General features: G+C 30.7%; 1 long non-coding RNA gene across 1 annotated transcript in view; it reads left to right on the top strand.

The window, feature by feature from the left end:
- LOC136835703 (uncharacterized) overlaps nt 1-10,897 on the top strand; it is a 98,569-nt gene that overhangs the window by 622 nt on the left and 87,050 nt on the right. The window contains exon 2 of the long non-coding RNA XR_010852245.1: nt 4,102-4,263. This is a non-coding gene — a long non-coding RNA (uncharacterized lncRNA). The remainder of the gene's footprint in view (nt 1-4,101; nt 4,264-10,897) is intronic.

Genomic DNA, 10,897 nt, shown 5'->3' on the forward strand with positions numbered 1-10,897 from the left:
GCTGCTGTCAATATCGTCCTATTTTGTGCTTACATCGTAATTCAGTGCCCTTGAGCTGGGTGGATTTGATATCATTACCCGTTGTTGATATAACAGTTTTTACAATTTTATGGATTTTCAGCGAAAGAGCGTAATTAATAACGACCGTGCTGCAATGTCACTTCAGCTGCAGGGCAAATAATAACGCTTGATAATTTATCTCGAACCCTTCATTATTCGAGTGAATATTATTTTACGAGACAGCGATTATAGGATTTGTTTCCAGATATATTTGCACTGTTGACAATTATATATTTATTTTTTTTTTATATATTTCCGAGAAATATGTTAATGGTATGAGGTATGCCATCAGTGTATTGAAAATTCTAATTTTGTAATGATTTAAATATCATTATAAGAAGAAATAATTTCGGGATGATTTAAATATCCTTATAAGAAACATAGTTTTATAATGACTTAAATATCATTATAAGGAGACATTATTTCTTGATGATTTAACTATCTTTATAAGAAGAACCAATTGTTTGATGATTCGGAATATCACTATACGAAAAAAAATTGTGATGATTTATATATTAATATAAGAATAAATAATTTTGTGTTGATTTAAGTTTCATTGAAAGAAGACATACGTTTCTGATGATTTAATATAATTTTGAGATGAAATAAACTTGTGATGATTTAAATGCTATTGTATGAAGGAATAATTTCGTTACGAGTTAAGTATCATTATTATAAGAAATAATTTTGTGATTCAAATACCTTTATAAGAATAATGTTTTGATGATTTAAATATCATTATAAAGAATAATTTTTCGGTGATTTAAATATCATTATAAAGAATAATTTTGCGGTCATTTAAATATCATTGGAAAGAATAATTTTAAGATTATGTAAATATCATTAAGAAAAGATAGCTGTTAATGTACGCAAGCTTTTTTAGTGCTCACTAACTCGAAGCACTATTATAAGCATTAAAATTCGAATGTCACTTTTTAAGCATTTCCAGACCTCTTTCAGCATATCTGCCGATGCTTGTGATTGGTTACCGTAAAAGTGTCAACCAATAAAAAGAAAAATAAAGAATTGGATTAAGTTTTTTCTGGCTTTGAACAATATTCAATACCAGAGGTTTTTTTTTTTACTCGGAGAAGGGCTATTTTTCATTATCTGTTATTTGTTTGACTAACATTCGTTGACGAAAGGAGAGTAAAAAATAAAAATTTATAGATAACCTACATAAGTAACGAATAGATAAAATTCTGTAATTTTTTATATCGAAAACAGTAGTCGTGAAAATAAAAGTTTCACTCAATGATAGCTAGTGCATTTTTCATTTTTTTCTTTACGAGATATTACAAGCTTTTTTTGCATACACATGATAAAGAACACTTTTTAAAATGGTTTTAAATCTTAATCATATTACGAATATTTTTTATCAAACATAATATAACGAATGTTTAATGCCATAATTTTAATGATTTTTTAAAATTTGTTTTAGCTAATAATATTACGAACATATTTATATGCAAAATAAGATAACTCTTCCTCCTATTTTTTCTCCATTACACACACACACACACACACATATTGACACACACACACACACATATATATATATATATATATATATATATATATATATATATATATATATATATATATATATATATATATATATATAATATATATATATATATATATATATATATATATATATATATATATGTGTGTGTGTGTGTGTGTGTGTCTGTCTGTCTGTGTGCGTATGCGTATATTTATATCCTACTTGAAAGTCACATTACCTAAGGCTACAAAACTAGTTGTATTTCATAGAGGTCAGTCAAGCTGAGACTCTGTCTTGTTAAACCATCATGCTTTTTTCTCCTATGTCGGGTCTCTGCCTAGTTTTCGAATGACGATTTTTTTTTATTTTATCTATATATGTATTTATTATTTTTTTTTTTATTGTCGGGCGAGTATTTTCAATTTGGAGTATCGCACTGTTTCTGACTCGAACTTGAAAGCCGAGTTCTTTCGTCTTTTAGGGCAGCTTATTTGAAATGTATATCGTGTAGAAAACACTAGAGAGTTAGGTATGTTGAATTTTTATATTTGTGCTGAGATTTTCTGTTCAGAAATGCATAAGACATGAATTGAGGTCATTTCAACATTTTTGGTTGTCAGACCTCTAGTTTTTTTCGACATTTCGAAAGTGCAAACTATAGAATAAAAGCAGCAGCAAGAACAGCAACAACAACAAATAATAATAATAATAATAATAATAATAATAATAATAATAATAATAATAATAATAATAATAATAATGGTGGAAATATCCAAACTAATGTAAATGTAAATATACCGTATGAATACAACAGTGCAGATATTTCCACCATCTTAGTGACTTTTGTGATGATGAGATTTTTCGAGTGATATTAATAATAATAATAATAATAATAATAATAATAATAATAATAATAATAATTATTATTATTATTATTATTATTATTATTATTATTATTATTATTATTATTATTATTGTATTAAAGCATGCAAGGTCTATTTTGAAACTGGTCACTTCTGTTAAGAATCCCGGAAAAACACTAAGATCAGCGATACCTGATAAGAAAAGACACTTCCTAATTGCGTCTGCTATTGACTTCAGAAGCCTAATGAAGTCGACATTAAAAAGACCTGCAACCTTTTGGAGACTGCCTGTTAATTAGAGTTCTGTCAACAGGACAGTATGAGAGTTCATGATTGACTGGGAAACCATCGTTTTTAAGCCTTTTCAAGCATTGAAGACAGGACATAATCTCCCTTCTCTTGAACAAGGGGGAATCTGCGATTCAAAGAAAGCGAAGTGTTATATTATAGTTTTGGTTTAATGCTAATAATTGAATTATTTATGTTCGGGAGGACTTATAAGGCATCGAAATTTTAATATACTTTTTTGGATTCAGAGAAAATGAACTGGTATATTTTAGTTTCGGTTTAATGCTGAAAATTGAATTATTCATATATGGGAGGACTTATAAGGCTTCAAAATTTTAATATACTTCTTTTTTGGATTCCAAGAAAACCAACTGGTATATTATAGTTTTGGTTTAATGGTTAAAACTCATTCATATATGGGAGGACTTACGAGAATTCAAAATTTTAATATAATTTTGTTTGTCATATTCGTAGACATGCAGACAAATATTAAGTCAGTGGGATATATTATGGAGAAATGGCCTCCAATGCATCAAATAACTCCAAAAGATAAAAAAAACATAGATTAGATCCAAATCATTGTATGAGACTGAGATGAACTAAATTAGTTTTATTTATATTATGATAACTAGAGGCAAGGGCCAAAGAGGAAGAAATGTGAAAAAAGATAGTAATTATAACTTGATGGGTTTGAAAAGGAGCAGAACAGTCATGAAAATACTAACCAGTAGGTCAAACTTTAACAACCGAGATTTTGCTTTAGAAATATTATAATTACAATTAAGAAATAGGTACGGTTGATGTAAATGAATGGTTTAGTTAGTTAGTTAGTGAGAGAGAGAGAGAGAGAGAGAGAGAGAGAGAGAGAGAGAGAGAGAGAGAGAGAGAAACTTAGCTTCCCTAACGTATTAAATATGTGGCTGGGGTACTCGCCTAGACATCATTTATGCTAGCAATTAATGTTTTCACTGTTAATGAATTATAACATTAGAAAAAAATTGTTATATACTTTCTGGTATATGTTATCGAATAAAAGTATCAGAGTAATCTGTCTTTTTCATAAGGAGAATTCGTTTATGGAAAAGAAAATTCTTGATATAAAAGGTAAACAAACAAAAAACTTTCATTTGAAGCAAAGTTCAACAAACTTTTTATTCGCTCTACCTAATTCATAAACCAAACTAGACATATTCCCAAAGTATATATATATATATATATATATATATATATATATATATATATATATATATATATATATATATATATATATATATATATATATATATATATATATATGTTATTTGAATGAAAATAAATATTTTTTGATAAATATTTTCCCCTTTGCAGATCATTGCTGAAAAAAAATCATTCTCTTTCTTGCAGATCATTGACACCAAATACCAGACTCTGATCGACTTCTTGGGACGCCCGAACGAGTATCTGATGATTGCTCAGTGGTTGTCTGTGGGCGGGGAAAGTTTCCACATCGACGAGTGGGTTTCGTTCACATGTCTGCTACGAGATGAGGTGCTCGAATCTTTTCAGGTATCTGATGTATGTTTTCAAGAATGTAGTCTGTATTAATGCGCACGGTCTCATATATATATATATATATATATATATATATATATATATATATATATATATATATATATATATATATATATATATATATATATATAATTTACAATAACCGCAAAGCTCTTATAACTTCCATTACAATACCCATTTTGACTATCGCTATTACTATGCTTTCTGTTCAACACAATTACATATTTTAAGGTAGCATATGAAGAGTTGCGAGATTATCACTTTCAAAGAAGTTATCCATTTACGATAGAATTTAATTCTAGTCTTTTGCAATTCATTTGGGGAATATTTTTGCAATTTTGTTTGCTTTCTATTTTGCAGAACTCTTTTATACATTTATCACGTGGTATTAAAGTACAAAACTTCAGTAGGTGTAAGACAACGAATAATTAATTTTTGAAAAAGCCTGTGTAATAGAAAACAATGTTGCATTATGCCTTATGTAAAATAGAATTTCAAATATGAGTCAAAACATGTTGAATAATAACACGGTTCGAAAATACATTGAATAAGATGATTAACAAACCTCATTATTCATAATGATATCTAGAAAACAAAAGAAAAGCAACAAAAGTTTGTATTTAAGGTGGAATACAAACTTATTTGCTGCCAGTAAATCACAATAACCAACTGTCTCTTTCTCTCTCTGTCTCTGTCTCTCTCTCTCTCTCTCTCTCTCATGTTCGTCGGTTCTAAATCCTTTCCTCGGTTTTGCGATTGGCGGTGTTTTATAGCTTTACGGCTGCCATACCTCATTGTTCTTTATTTGAAGAGTTTGGGAAATCTCTCTACTGTTTCCTAATTAACGTCGATGGAAAATGTCCTTTTTCTGAATCTCTCTCTCTCTCTCTCTCTCTCTCTCTCTCTCTCTATATATATATATATATATATATATATATATATATATATATATATATATATATATATATATATATATATATATATATATATATATATATATATATATATATAAACATATCTAATACATATATATGTGTGTGTGAAAATGCGCGTGTATGTTTGTGCTCGTGTTAATCTGCAGTTTTGTCATGAGTGTGCATATTATGTTATCTTCTCTCTCTCTCTCTCTCTCTCTCTCTCTCTCTCTCTCTCTCTCTCTCTCTCTCTCTCTCACAGTATCGTCCCATTGATTCCCCTGTCGCAATCCATAACGCACAAAAGATATGAAAATCCTTGGAGCCCCTTTCTTCATGTTTAGGACAAAACTAAAAGAATGCCAATAAACTCTCGTTTACCCTAAAGACAATTTCGAGCCTGATTTAACTTCACAGGAATTTAATCAAGGGTCTTTTGAATGGAGATAACGCTTTCTCTCTGTGATCCTTTTGAGGATTTTGCCGAAGGACACCAAAAATGAAGAGATGAAACCTTGACCCAGTTTCCCGTGCATTAGGGTTTCATAAATTTCTCCAGCTCCAAAAAGTATCCTCAAGAATAACACTCAACTTAGGAAATATATTTTTTTTTCTTCTTTAACACGTCGTATTTTCACGCTGGTCGTTTCTTATCATTTCTTTTTCATAAAAGGACCAAGAACGTTTTTTTTATAATCATTGTTTCAGTGAGGTGCAATTGTCCCTAATTAGACTCAGAGGTACGCAACCATCGCAACATTAACAGGTTGAGCTTCGCACAAACATTATGGTTGCGAATTCAATTACTGAGATGACTGCGTTGCGCAAATAAAGTTGAGGTGGATGAAAGATTCTTAAGCGATGAATTGAAGAGAATTTGTCTCTAGCTTCCAAAGAACAGTGTAGTTGAGAGAGAGAGAGAGAGAGAGAGAGAGAGAGAGAGAGAGAGAGAGAGAGAGAGAGAGAGAGAGAGAATCCATCAATCAAGCATAATACAAGTTCTGTAAGACAAACCAACAAGCATAGAATTGGCACTTGAATACAAAATACACCTTTAGTAGAATAAAATCTGGTATACGATAAAACGTTAATGAGAGAGAGAGAGAGAGAGAGAGAGATTAATTTTTCCTTTCAGTCTGCATTCATTTCTCCATCTTTTCTTTGCCCTGGGGAATGCCAGAAAGCCCAAAAAGAAAGGAATCTTCCGCCTTTCGAATTTCCTTTCAGATTCCCCTTCCAAGGTCGAGGGCGCCTCTTGCATCCCGTTTGTGGCTCCAGATTCCTTACCGTAAAGGAATTCATATGAGTTCAGATGAATTCCCCACCGGGAAGATTCAAAACGTAATTGCATCTTGGAGGCTATTATTATTATTATCATTATTATTATTATTATTATTATTATTATTATTATTATTATTATTATTATTATTATTATTATTATTATTCACATTCAGCTCTTAGTCTTACTCAAAGTGGTAGGGGTATATTTATTATTTCGTACATCGGTATATCAATTAAATTTTGTTATTATTATTATTATTATTATTATTATTATTATTATTTCAGGCAAGAGAAAAGCAAAGACAAGGTGAGCACTGTCCGTGATCGTTTTTAATGTCAGGGAGACTTGGTTAATTCCACTTCAAGTCTTTCTTATCGAATCGTGGCTTTTAACTTATTTTGGCGATTTAACTGTATTTTAATTCTTTTATTTGAATTCCCTTTTATTTTACAGTGAAAAGACTAAGGCAATAAGAGCATTTATATATCTGTATATACAAAAGAAAGAGTAATAGAGCTAAGTGGGATCTCCGTTTCCTTCCTCAAAGTATTCTCGAAGTATGATTCGTCTGCCTTATGTCAGTCTCGACGCATAAACCGGGTCGACAGAAGAACAGAAAAAGCATATAAAAAGAATAAAATCTTTCACTTTTGCTTTAATGAAAATAGACGTTAGGTGCGCTGGGTTTAAAGTTCTCTTATATGTCCTGCAAGACCATAATTTCCTTTTTGGAGATGACAGGAACGCCTGTGTGTGAGGAAATTAAAAAATGAGGCTTAATGTCGACTTAAGCAGTGTCGGAATGAAGGAAATTTAGTCGGAATGAAGGAAATTTAGTGGGAATGAAGGAAATTTAGAAGGTATTGCTCCCCTTGGTAGTGATAATATAGAGAAAAGGAAAATATTTGTTTTTTGTTCATGAAAATAAAATTGCTTTACTTACCATACTTCATAATCCGCTTTACTAAATGGGATAGAGTCTCTTCAGAGATGAGACTTGAACTCTTTTTAAACGGTTGGGAAATGACGGAGGTTGGAAAAAAAGCATTCTTTTTTAAGTGCTAATAGATTTGAGTAAAGAAAGAATTGTATAATATATTTTGCAGACTTCATTATCCTTTTTATTAATATGAAATATTTCTTGCGGATTAACTCTTTTCTCTTCTTCCTGTCAATTCTTTTAATTCCTTTTATTTCTCGTTTTTTCTTTTTTTTTTTTTGTCTTCCTCTTACTATGATTGCTCAGGATGACAAAATGTATTTTATTTTTAATTCGTAAATTCTTAAGATAAATGTAAGGGCTTCCAACTCACTTCGGTTTTAAGCCTGCATTGTTTTCTGTTATTATACATTGGTTTTTTTTATATTATGCTTTTCCTGCCTTAGTTCTTATCACATGATAATGACGATGAAAACTCTTGTATTTGGCATCAATTAAGTTTCATTATTACCATTTATGGCTCCCATTTATCATCATCTTTATTCATGATAATCAAGTGTTCACATTTATATTTTTGTTACCACAATTATTACCGCAAACCAAATCCAAAATAAACACCAAATGAAATCAAAATATTAATAAAGAGAGTAACTCTCTCAAACCTTACATGAAGTTATTTCTTAGACGGAAGCAACTATATGTAAGGTTTGCTAGATTTACTATGCTAATTTTAATTTTAACTTCATTTGGGGATTATTTTTGCTCTGTGTTCTACTGATAATAGTGGTAACGAAAATATACATGTATGCATTTTGATTTTCATGAATAAAGTTAATAATGAAACTTCATTTTTGGCCTTTATTTATGAAAGGTTTCATTTTCATTATTCAGTGATAAGAACGAAGGCAGGGAAAATGGAATATAAAAAACAATATATAATAACAGTATAAGTCCAAGAAATAAAATATATTAAGTTAAGAAATTCCTTTCCCCCTTTTTAAAGGTGCTTATAGTCTTCAGGTAGTTAGGTGACTGCACTATTATAAATTAACTGCTGGCGTTGAAGTTTGAGGAGACAAGGTGCGGGAGAGGGAATCTTTTCCCCCACACTTTAATTCTCACACACCTGAATTCATTCCATTAATTACCTTCCCCCCCTCCCCCGCCCACCCCCAGGTCTCTTAGGAATCAATTAGATAACTTTTCCGATAAATGAAGGTGTATTTACGACGCCAGTTGTTTTCTCGATCTGTCAGTCCAGAGCGTAAATAAAACTGGATTTTTTGAAGAGGCCGATAAGGTAGGCAACCTGATGCTTTCATAGAGAGACGATTTACAGACACGGAGTAAGATATATATATATATATATATATATATATATATATATATATATATATATATATATATATATATATATATATATATATATATATATGTATATATATAATGTATGTATATATGTGTGTGTGTGTGTAAATCATTCACTTTTAAAGCAACGCAACAAGTAAATATTGTTTCTCTCTCTCTCTCTCTCTCTCTCTCTCTCTAGAAAAATTCAAAATAAGTTCAAATTAATATTTAGAAATAAAATTAACTAAATTATCATTTTCAAATTAATATTTAGAAATAAAATTAACTAAATTATCATTACGAAAATATTTGTTATAAGAGGAAGCTCAGTAAGATAGTTAAGATAATTTTGCTGTTTGTCAAATAAATTATATGTTAATAAACAAAGACATACACATGTGGTATAGGTTTGCTAGAGAATTGACAAGGTAATTATATAGGTATTAGCAGTTTCAATGAAAGTTTCAAAAGTTACAACAATTAAATCATACGAGATTTTCTTCGTGAAATAAAAACGACAAATTAGACCTTCCCCTCCTGTAAATTATTCATAAGATCCTTCCAAACTTTTGACAGATAGTTATATAATTTGTCTTTCTAAGGAAACTAAGTTTCATATTTTTGTTCTTTTTTCTTCTATTTGTCTTTTTTTATGGTAAAAAATAAAAAAAAATGTCGGGGCGAGTCCAGTTAATATGAATAGGAAAGCCATTTTATCCTTGAAGTAGAAAAGTTTCCCAAACAACAGAAATATGCAGATGTTATTGGCAGGACATTGCCAAGTCTTCGTATACAGAAGCGTTCGTTTATTTTTTTTATTTCATCCAACACCAGAATTCCTGTAATATTTATCGGAAAAGCCAAAGTCCTGACAGCACATACATACATACATGCATACATACTTACATACATGTCTCTAAAACTTGGATGAATTGTCAAGAAGCCAAACGTTCTCTCCTTTATTCCCGTTAGTGTAAGACCGACTGATTCTCAGACCATTCCCTTTTCTTGTCTCATCTGTCTCTCTCTCTCTCTCTCTCTCTCTCTCTCTCTCTCTCTCTCTCTCTCTTTGTATGGCGTCAGTGACCCTGGTGGTGGCTATGCCAGGTAGGTTATAAATAATCTCAGTTCCGTTAGGCTCAAAGATAGAGTCCATTTTTTTCCCATCAACTCAGAGGTTGTTTATTCAACCACTCTCTTTCTACCTTTCAACCCATCATCGTCTGATATCAGTTTTCTGTTTCCCTTCTCTTTTTATTTCTATACCTTGCCTCCAATTTATCACACTTTTCCCTCGTTTCAATATCTTCTCAGATATACACCAAATTATCCCTTTCACTTTTGATTATCGTTGACATTTTATTCCTCCCTGTGCACGCCTTCCTTTCGATTTATTCGTTTTTCCCTCATTTCGGGTAATTACCTACCTCTCCCCTTCCCCTTTCATTAACTGGTCTCCTCTGTGCAATACTATATTTCCTATCCAGTGATGCTGGAAAGAAAGCACAATTTCAGTATCATATAATTAACAAAATTAAACTGTCCATATTCAGATTTCATTTAGTTCATTCTCCAAGCTAGCCTTTATTTATGAACGATTACTTAGTAATATCCTATAGTTACTTCACAACATTTGAACAGTGACTGCTATAAGGCATATTGTGACATTGTTTCATCACATTTATCAGTTGTTTATCTCGCATCTCGTTGGGAAATCATTGGCCTTTTTTATTTGATAGCATTAAGAAGTACATTTTGTTTCAAAGCTTTTTTATGTTAAATGAATCTGAATAGCTGGGTCGCAGATCATTGCATGGTTTATGATAAATCTTTTACGTATAAATAACTCTCTCTCTCTCTCTCTCTCTCTCTCTCTCTCTCTCTCTCTCTCTCTCTCTCTCTCCAAAAACGTTTTTTTTACTTTACTAAAATTTAATTGAATGAACTACGACTCTACAGCAGCTGTTGACTTCATCATTTAGAGCAAGTCTCTACTACTTTGGGCATCAAGTGCAAATTGCTCGATGGATCAAACAGATTCTGTTCACCTTTCTAAGAATGATTATTTTTCGATATTTTTTCATTGCAATTATGTATTTGAATTCTCGGGTTTCGTCTCGTAATATAATCTGAAATGAAAAC

Source organism: Macrobrachium rosenbergii, chromosome 55 (genome assembly GCF_040412425.1).
Source record: "Macrobrachium rosenbergii isolate ZJJX-2024 chromosome 55, ASM4041242v1, whole genome shotgun sequence".
Lineage (NCBI taxonomy): Eukaryota > Metazoa > Arthropoda > Malacostraca > Decapoda > Palaemonidae > Macrobrachium > Macrobrachium rosenbergii.